Here is a 9,876-nt window from a genome sequence, read left to right on the forward strand (position 1 = left end):
TGCCCTATTTAATTATTGAGTTAAGTGGTACATTCACAATTCAAAGATTTTTAGTAAAAATTATGTAGTCTAATATGCCATGCTTATTATTTTACACTTTTAGTGCACTTAATTATCTTTCTTAAAATTCTTTGTACTAACTTATTAAGTAATAATCAATTCACATGGAAATAAATTGAGATTTAATATCTATTGTGCCTAAATACATTTTTGTCTATTATTTCAAAGTATTTCTCTCCTGTAAAGCAAATAATATATATTGATTTCTTAGACTGATTATAGAGTATTACATGTTGAAAATTCCTGAAAGCACTGATTTTTCTTGTTAATTTGTTCTTACAGAATGTCATCCTAGGAGTGTGAGGTATTGTGCCTTAATTTATAAAAGGTTGATAAGGGCACTTTGGCTGCAAGACTACATATATAATACATAATTGTTTTTCACCAGGTTTAATTCTTCTCTTCTAATTTTAATTAATGTGTATATTTCAATTATTTATTTGTTTGGGTTCTTCATTTATATGCTGTTGTTTGTCTTTTCTGAGTATCTAGGATTACTTTGTTATTATTCAGCATTTTAAAGGTTACTGCTCCAAAAACAAGCAGATAAGGTACTCTTCTCGGTATTGGCAATACAAGTCAATAAAATAGAAAAAAAAATCTATGCCCTCTTGAAGTTTACTTCTAACAAGAAAAGACAGAAAATAAATGGGATAAATATTAAATACATATATTATAATTTAAATGATAATATGTGCTAATAATAAGAAATCAAGGTAAAAGGATAGGAACTATGGCAGTAAGTTTATTGTGTCCCTAGAGAGGGTGGCAAGAACTGTGACTAATAGAAATGTGTTAGTCAACTCAGGCAACTATACAAAATGTCAAACTGGGGGCTTAAACAATAGACACTTCTGTCTCAAAGTTTTTTATGCTGGGAAGTCAAATATTAAGGTGCCAGCCAAAGATTCAGTTTGAACTGACAATTCTTTTCCCAACTTGTGGACAAATTCTTGCTGTGTCATCAACATGGTGGAGAGAGAGAGAGAGAGAGAGAGAGAGAGAGAGAGAGAGAGAGGGAGAGAGTGCTCTCTGGTGTTCCTTCTATAACGACAATAATCCTATTGACTGAGGACCTCACTCTTATGACCTGATTTAATTGTAGTTACTTATATCCCTATATGCTCCATCTTTAAATATAGTCACTTTGGCGGGTTAGGGCTTCAAATATGAATTTGGGGAAACATAATTCAATCCATAGCAGAAAATTATAAATTGCCTATACTTTAAAAATGTTTCAACTTTATGTCTGTAAAACAGAATTACTGAACTTTTATTTATGTTTATGTTTAATATAATGCAATTTTTGCATCAAAAACATCATAAATAATCATTAACTTTCTGGTTAAAACATTCATTTTTTATCCTCCAAAGTTCTTTTTAAAAAATTTTTATTTTTAATTTATTGTGTTGACATGGCTTCAAGTGTCCCACTTAATATAACATCCTCAACCCCCTGCATTCTGCCCTCCCCTGTCCCAAGCAAAGTCTCTTTTCATTCCCATTTTTACCCCCTTTGCCCATCCCCCCCACCTCAATTCCCCTTTCACTCTGGGACTTGCTTATTATCTGATTCTATGTGTTATGTATTTCTAATTTGGCTAATCCTTCCACCTTTTTTGATCCCATTCCCTCGTCTCCCTTCCCTCTGACAGTTGTCCATCTGTTCCCTGTGACCCTGCCTCTGTTTCTGCTTTGTTCCTCAGTTTATTATGTTCATTATGTCCTACATATTAGTGAGATCATATGGTATTTCTTTTTTTTTTTTTTTTTTGTATTTTTCTGAAGCCAGAAACGGGGAGGCAGTCAGACAGACTCCCACATGCGCCCGACGGGAATCCACCCGGCATGCCCACCAGGGGGCGATGCTCTGCCCATTTGGGGCATTGCTCTGTTGCAACCAGAGCCACCCTAGCACCTGAGGCAGAGGCCACAGAGCCATCCTCAGCGCCCAGGCTATCTCTGTTCCAATGGAGCCTCGGCTGCAGGAGGAGAAGAGAGAGGCAAAGAGGAAGGAGAGGGGGAGGAGTGGAGAAGCAGATGGGCACTTCTCCTGGGTGCCCTGGCCAGGAATCGAACCCGGGACTCCTGCATGCCAGGCCGATGCTCTACCACTGAGCCAATGGGTATTTCTCTTTCTCTGCCTGGCTTATTTCACTTAGCATAATAATCTCTGTGTCCATCCATGCTCTTACAAAAGTTAAGATTTCCTTTCTTCACAGCTGTGTAGTATTCTATTTTGTATATGTACCACATTTTTAACCTAGTCATCCACTGATGGACACTTGGGCTGTTTTTAGGTCTTGGGTACTGTAAACAATGCTGCAATAAACATGGGGTGCAATCTTCTTCTTCTTCTTCTTTTTTTTTTTTTTGTATTTTCTGAAGTTGGAAATTGGGAGGCAGTCGGACAGACTCCCGCATGCGCCCGACCGGGATCCACCTGGCATGCCCACCAGGGGGCAATGCTCTGCCCATCTGGGGCTTTGATCTGTTGCAACCAGAGCCATTCTAGCGCCTGAGGCAGAGGCCATAGAGCCACCCCCAGCACCTGGGCCAACTTTGCTCCAATGGAGCCTCGGCTGCCGGAGGGGAAGAGAGAGACAGAGAGGAGGGGGGGGGTTGGAGAAGCAGATGGGCGCTTCTCCTGTGTGCCCTGGCTGGGAATCGAACCCAGGACTTCCGCACGCCAGGCCAACGCTCTACCACTGAGCCAACCGACCAGGGCCGCATATCTTCTTTTGAATCAGTGATTTGATATTCTTAGGATATATTTCTAAAATTCAGATAGCTGGGTCAAAAGGCAGTTTCATCTTTAATTTTTTGAGAAAACTGTTTTCCACAGTTGCTGCACAAGTCTGCATTCCTACCAGCCAGTGCAGAAAGGTTCCTTTTTCTTGATACCCTCCCAGCACTTGTTGTTTGTTGATTTGTTAATTAGAGCATTCTGGCATAAGGGAGGCAATATCTCATTGTGGTTTTGATTTGCATTTCTGTGATGACTAGTTAAGTTGTGCATTTTTTCATATGCATATTGCCTACCTGTATGTCCTCTTTGGAGAAGAAGTGTCTATTCAAGTTCTTTGCCCATATTTTAGTTGGATTGTTTATCTTTCTGGTGTTGAGTTTTAGAAGTTCTTTAGGAATTTTGGTTATTAAACCCTTATCAAATGTTTCAGTGAATATGTTCTCCCATTCAGTGGGTAGTCTTTCTAATTTGTTAATGGTGTCTTTTGCTGTGGAAAAGCTTTTTTAGTTTGATACACTGCTAACACAGATATCTGAGCATCTATTGCCTATATTTTCTTCCAAGATTTTTTATGCTTTCATGACTTACATTTAAGTCTTTTATCCATTTTGAGTTTGTTTCTGTGAATGGTGTATTTTGGTAGTCTAATTTAATTTTTTGCATGTAGCTGTTCAATTTTTTCAACACTATTTATTAAAGAGACTGTCCACTCAATACTTCTGTTTCCTTTGTCAAATATTAATTGACCATAAAGGCGTGGGTTTATTTCTGGGTTCTTTGTTCTATGTCATTGATTTGTGTGCTCGGTTCTTATGCCAATACCAAGCTGTTTTGAATACAATGGCCTTATGGCCTTGTAGTATCACTTTATATCTGGAAGGGTGATATCTCCCACTTTGTTCTTTATTTCAAGATTGCTGAGGCTATTCACTTTGGTTTTGGGGTTTCTTTTTTTGGGGGGGGTTCCAGATACTTTTTTGTTATATTTGTTCTAGATCTGTGAATTATGCTATTGGTATTTTATTAGAAATGGCATTGAATCTATAGATTGCTTTGGGTAGTATGGACATATTAGTGATGTTAATTTTTCCTACCCTTGAATACAGTATATGTTTCCTCTTGTTTGTATCATCTTCAATTTCTATTTTCAATGCTGTATAATCTCCTCAGTACAATTTTTTACATCCTTGATTAGATTTGTTCCTAGGTACTTTATATTTTTTTCTGTTGTAATAATAGTATTAGGAATTGTTTATTTTTCTTTCTGACAGCTCATTATTGATGTATAAAAGTGCCCCGATTTCTGAATATTAGTTTTATATCCTGCCATCATGCCAAAATCATTTATCAAGTCTAGTAGTTTTTTAGCTGAGATTTTAGGGTTTTCTATATATAGTATTACATCTTTAGCAAATATTGACAGTTGTACTTCTTCTTTTCCAATTTGGATGCCTTTTATTTCTTCTTCTTATTCGATTGCTGTGGTTAGGACTACCAGACCTACGTTGAATAAGAGTGGTAAAAACACACACCCCTTGTACCTCTTGTTCCTCATCTAAAGGAGATTGCTTTTAGTTTTTCCCATTTAATATAACATTAACTGTTGGTTTGTCATATATGACCTCTATTATGTTAAATTATGTTCCCTGTATTCCCACTTTGTTGAGAATTTTTATCATAATCAGGTACTATATTTTATCAAATGCTTTTTCTGTATTTATTGATATGATATTGTGATTTTTAATCTTTATTTTGTATATATGATAGATTACATTTATTAATTTGCAAATATTGTACCAGCCTTGACTCCCTGGAATAAATTCCACTTTATCATGATGTAGGATCTTTTTAATGTATTGCTAGGTTTGATTTGCTAATAATTTGTTGAGAATTTTAGCATCTATATTTATCAGGAACATTGGCCTATAGTTTTCTTTCTTTGTAGTATCTTTACCTAGTTTTGAAATTAGACTGCTTCTCTCATAAAATGAACTTGGAAGTCAACCCTCCTCTTGAATACTTTGGTATAATTTGAGAAAGATAGCAGTTCTTTTTCTTTGAATGTTTGTTAAATTCACCTGTGAAGTTAACTGGTCTGTGACTTTTGTTTGCTGGAAGTGTTTGAAAACTGTTTCAATTTCATTTATTGTAATCGGTTTGCTCAGGTTTTCTGATTTTCCCAGATTCAGTTTTGAAAGATTGTATGTTTCTAGAAATTTTTATATTTCACTGCATGTTGTCCAATATTTTGGCATATAGTTTGTCGTAGTATTTTTCTTACAATTCTTTGTAATACTGTGATGTCAGTTATTACTTTTCCTCTTTCATTTCTAATTTTATATATTTGGGTCTTCTTTCTTTTTTCCTTGATGACTCTGGCTCAAGGTTTGTTAATCTTGTTTACCTTTTCAAAGAACCAGCTCTTGGTTTCACTGATAATTTGTATTTTTCTTAGCCTCTATATCATTTATTACCCCTCTGATCTTTATTATTTCCTTTCTTCTAACTCCTCAGGGCTTTGTTTTTTTGTTTGCTTTTTTTTCTAGTTCTTTAATGTGCAGAGTTTGATTGTTTATTTGGGCTTTTTATTCTTTCTTAAGAAATGCCTGTATTGTTATAAACTTCCCTTTCAGGACTGCTTTCACTGCATCCTACAGATTTTGTGTTGTTATATGTTTATTTTCATTTGTTTCAAGAAAATTTTTTATTTTTTCCTGATCTCATTGTTAACCCATTCATTTAATAACATTCTATTTAGCCTCCAAGTCTTTGAATGTTTTTCAGTTTTTTTATTGTAGTTGATTTCTAGTTTCATGCCATTGTGATCAGAGCTTGATATGATTTCAATCTTCTTAAATTTAATGAGGTTTGTTTTGTGTCTTAACATGTAGTTTATCTTAGAAAATCTACCATGAGCCCTCGAAAAGAATGTTAATTCTGTTGCTTTGGGATTTGGAAGGCTGGGGCGGCGTGCATTAGTTTTTCTCTGTTTTCGTGGAGTGTGGGCTGCATGTAGACCAGGGGAACACTGGCTGTGATCCTGCCCTATGCAACCTCTTTCATTAATCTCTCCCTCTGCCTCTCAATCTTTCTGCTCCTCCTGGCAGAAGGGTTTTCATTTCCATACCCCTCAGAGAAAACCCAGGGAGCCAAGCTTCCCTCTTCTTCATAGTCTCACAGAAAAATAAAAACTCAGTCACTTCAAGTTTGTCTCCTCTCCAGTGCCCACTGCAAATTTTATCTCTTCCCCCCTTTTCATCTTGTCCCCCCTTTAGTTCATTCAGTAGCTGATTTTTGGGATGCACTTGCAAGCCCAGCTTGGGTTCCTTTGCAGTTTTTTCTTTTATTCAATGAGAGGAGGGGAGACAGAGACAGACTCCCACATGCACACTGACTAGGATCTACCTGGCAAACCCACCAGGGGGTGATGCTTTGCCCATCTCAGGTGTTGCTCTGTTGTTCATCAACAAAGCTCTTAATAGCACCTGAGGCAGAGGCCTTGGAGCCATCCTCCATAACAGGGCCAACTCACCCCAATCAATCAATGGGTGCATGAAGAGGAGAGAGAGAAGCAAGAGGGAGAAGGATAGAGAAAGAGATGGGTACTTCTCTTGTGTGCCCTGACTAGGAATCAAACCCAGGACATCCACATGCTGGGCTGATGATCAATCACTGAGCAAATGGGCTAGGGCCTTATTTCATATTTTAAAGGAAAGAAAGAAGCTCTCTAAACTTGAACAGGAGAAAATAACTAAATGTATCTGAATAATTTTGAGATTATGAATTCCAGAAATAAATTCTTATACGAGAATATGAGAAAAATGCAAGATTGTTATTTTTGTATTTTAATGTCTGATTAAGAGAGTATGCTCTGATAAAATGTATATATGTCATTGTGTAGTATATACAGGGTGGGTTAAAGTAGGTTTAAAGTTGTGAGTATACAAAACACAGTTTATTTTTGTATTATTATGTATTAATTATTACATTACTTTTCATACAAACAACTCCAAACTTACTTTTGCCCCACTGTGTATAACACAGAAAGTATTTGTAGAGCTTTTAAAAAGTCAGTACAATAGAGTACAGCTTTTGGAAGTAGAGGTCAAATAGAAGGTAATTACTGCCAAGTTTAATTTGTAACTTCTCTCCCTAATTACCTAATGATATTACCAAGAAAGAGAAAAGGCCATTCCTATCTCTTTGCAAGCAACTGGAGCAGGTAACTTCTCAGAATGAGCATAGGAATTCTAATATTACAGAAATAGATGGACAAAGAATTGAAGGTGTTTAAATTTTCCATTGAAAGACTCTGTTCTTTAAATTTTAAAATTGTAAACAATTTTAGGTAAACACTAAATCACATCTGTTGTTTCTAAATTTATCCTAATGAAATGAGTAATTGAGACAGAAAAAGAGGGAAAAAAGTGGAGATTTAGGTTGGTTCAAGATTAATCAGCAACTAGTGTAGAATTTGATGAATTCAGAAAGAGATCTAAGCAAGGCTCCTACCTGATGATTTCATCATTGCCTAAATGAGATGGAATTAGGATTCTGGGATTAAATTCAGATCCAATCTATAGTTATATTTATATATTGCATTAATTTTAAAGCAACAGGGTTCAAATTCTGGCTCTACCACATACTATATAGGGAATCATTATGTTACTTCACGAGTAATATCCTCAGAGATATTTAGTCTTAACAGTTTCTACACATATCTTTGCAATGCTAAAATTCCCATGCTTATTCTTAGAAAATGCTTAAACTAAGAATTGCAAAAAAACAGGGACTTTTCTATTGAGTGGCTAGGAAGAAAAATTACAGGGGAAGTTAGCACATAGATAAATCATACTAATACTTTATGTTCTCAGAGATAGCTTAGACTTTATGTAAAGCACATAGAACTATGTTGACATATAGTAAGCATTCATTAAAAGTTAGTAATTATATGTTTTTCTGTTTTTAATTACTGATATTATTTAAGAATTAATGTAAGTTTACTTGATTATGTGAGTTAATTTTCAACATATATGAATACATTTTGTTGTAGTTTTTACATCATTTTAATCCAAAAGTCCACGTCAGAGATAACCAACGAGTACTGTGGGTACTGTTCTAGTTGCTCCCTCCAAAACTAATAATTATCCTCAACATTATTGTTCTTTTAGGGCTGGTCAAGTGACCAGTGTTCATTATAGACTGCAGCAGAGTTAAAGTTATTTCTTCCAAGTTGAACTGCAGTGTACTCTATGACCACTGAGATCAAGATTTACGTTCATTCCTTGAAGTAGCTGTTTGGACATGCATAGTTTTTTTTCTTTTTCTTTTTGTTTGTTTTCTTTTTTTCTTTTAATTAATTAATTTATTTCTTCCTTTTTATTGTTATCACCATCAGTTTAACTTTCAATCTATGCATTAAAATGGTAGTAAAAAAATTTTTATGGTTTCTAGAATATTGTAAGTTTACGAGCTCTGCATTCTCCAGCAATGTTTTATTCATTTATTCCAGGTTTCCATTTATTCCAGGATTGACTATATTAATTGTTTTTTGGTGGCATTCCAGATTGTTTTCAAACTGGCTGCAGATGATTTTGAATCCTGTTGCTGCCAGCAGCATTATTAGAACTTGATCTATAGGGCATAATTTTCCCATTTTACAATCTTAATCTTGGCTGCCTCTTAGGCAGCATATGGCTTTTAAAATTTGTTTAATGACCTATAAAGCTCTCAATGGACTTGATTCTATTTACCTTTCTGATATTTTAACTTTTTTTTACAATCCGATAGACTCTTTAGATTTTCAATATGATATTGTCTCATAGTGTATAACTGACAATAGTGGATTGGTGATTGAATTATAGTACAGATTGGCCTCAGCGTCTCCCAGGAATCAGAAACCAGAATCACTTGAAAAATGCACAGAGAACAGAGATTATCTTGTGGACAAAATTTTAAAAAATATTTAAGGATTAAGTAATTAAAAAAATTGCTACCTTACCTCACTGATATGTCTTCTTATTTCTTAATAATTTTCTTATTTTATGGCTTAGTAGTAAAAAAATAGTACAGTGGCCTCTCATGTCGTTAAAATAAAGCAGCTAGTTAGTTATAAAGAAAACAAACAGGAGGACCCGGGTTCGATTCCCGGCCAGGGCACACAGGAGAAGCGCCCATTTGCTTCTCCACCCCTCCGCCACGCTTTCCTCTCTGTCTCTCTCTCTCTTCCCCTCCCGCAGCCAAGGCTCCATTGGAGCAAAGATGGCCCGGGCGCTGGGGATGGCTCTGTGGCCTCTGCCTCAGACGCTAGAGTGGCTCTGGTCGCAACATGGCGACACCCAGGATGGGCAGAGCATCGCCCCCTGGTGGGCAGAGCATCGCCCCATGGTGGGCGTGCCGGGTGGATCCCGGTCGGGCGCATGCGGGAGTCTGTCTGACTGTCTCTCCCTGTTTCCAGCTTCAGAAAAATGAAAAAAAAAAAAAAAAAAAAAAGGAAACAAACAAAGCCAGACATCTAATTAAGCTGCATTAACTAAGAAGTTATAGCTTTCAGACACTCCATAAGATAGCTACATTGCCCCACAACGGGTGATAAATCACTCCATTCTACTATTCTTCTGAACAGGCAGAAAAAACTGGCTTTCAAATTTCTCAAGAAATAACTAGTCCATTCACACAGACTACTAGAGGTGAAAAATAGAATAGTTGGGGAAATTCATCTGTAAAACATGCACCGTAGAAGCCAAGATGGCACAGAGAGAGAGTCCAGCACAAGTCTACAAAAGAGTCAGGAAAAAGATTGGTTAGTTTGAAAGGAAACCTACTCTTTTCCAAAGCTGAGATAATAAAATCAAAGCTTAACAAATGCCTAGGGTTTGGTCATTTGCCTGTTAGTATGCACATGTTTTTACTCTGTAACAGACATGTGGGTCAAAGTGTGGGCCCACGCAAAGGCCCAAGCACAGGCCTGAGTGTGACAGTGCCCCAACACCAGACAGTGCCTTAGCAATCAGTGTACAAAGGGTGAAATAAGAGACAGAGAAGTTCTACATGTTTGGGTCTTGGCT

The sequence above is a fragment of the Saccopteryx leptura genome, chromosome 3, assembly GCF_036850995.1.
Source record: "Saccopteryx leptura isolate mSacLep1 chromosome 3, mSacLep1_pri_phased_curated, whole genome shotgun sequence".
Classification (NCBI taxonomy): Eukaryota; Metazoa; Chordata; class Mammalia; order Chiroptera; family Emballonuridae; genus Saccopteryx; species Saccopteryx leptura.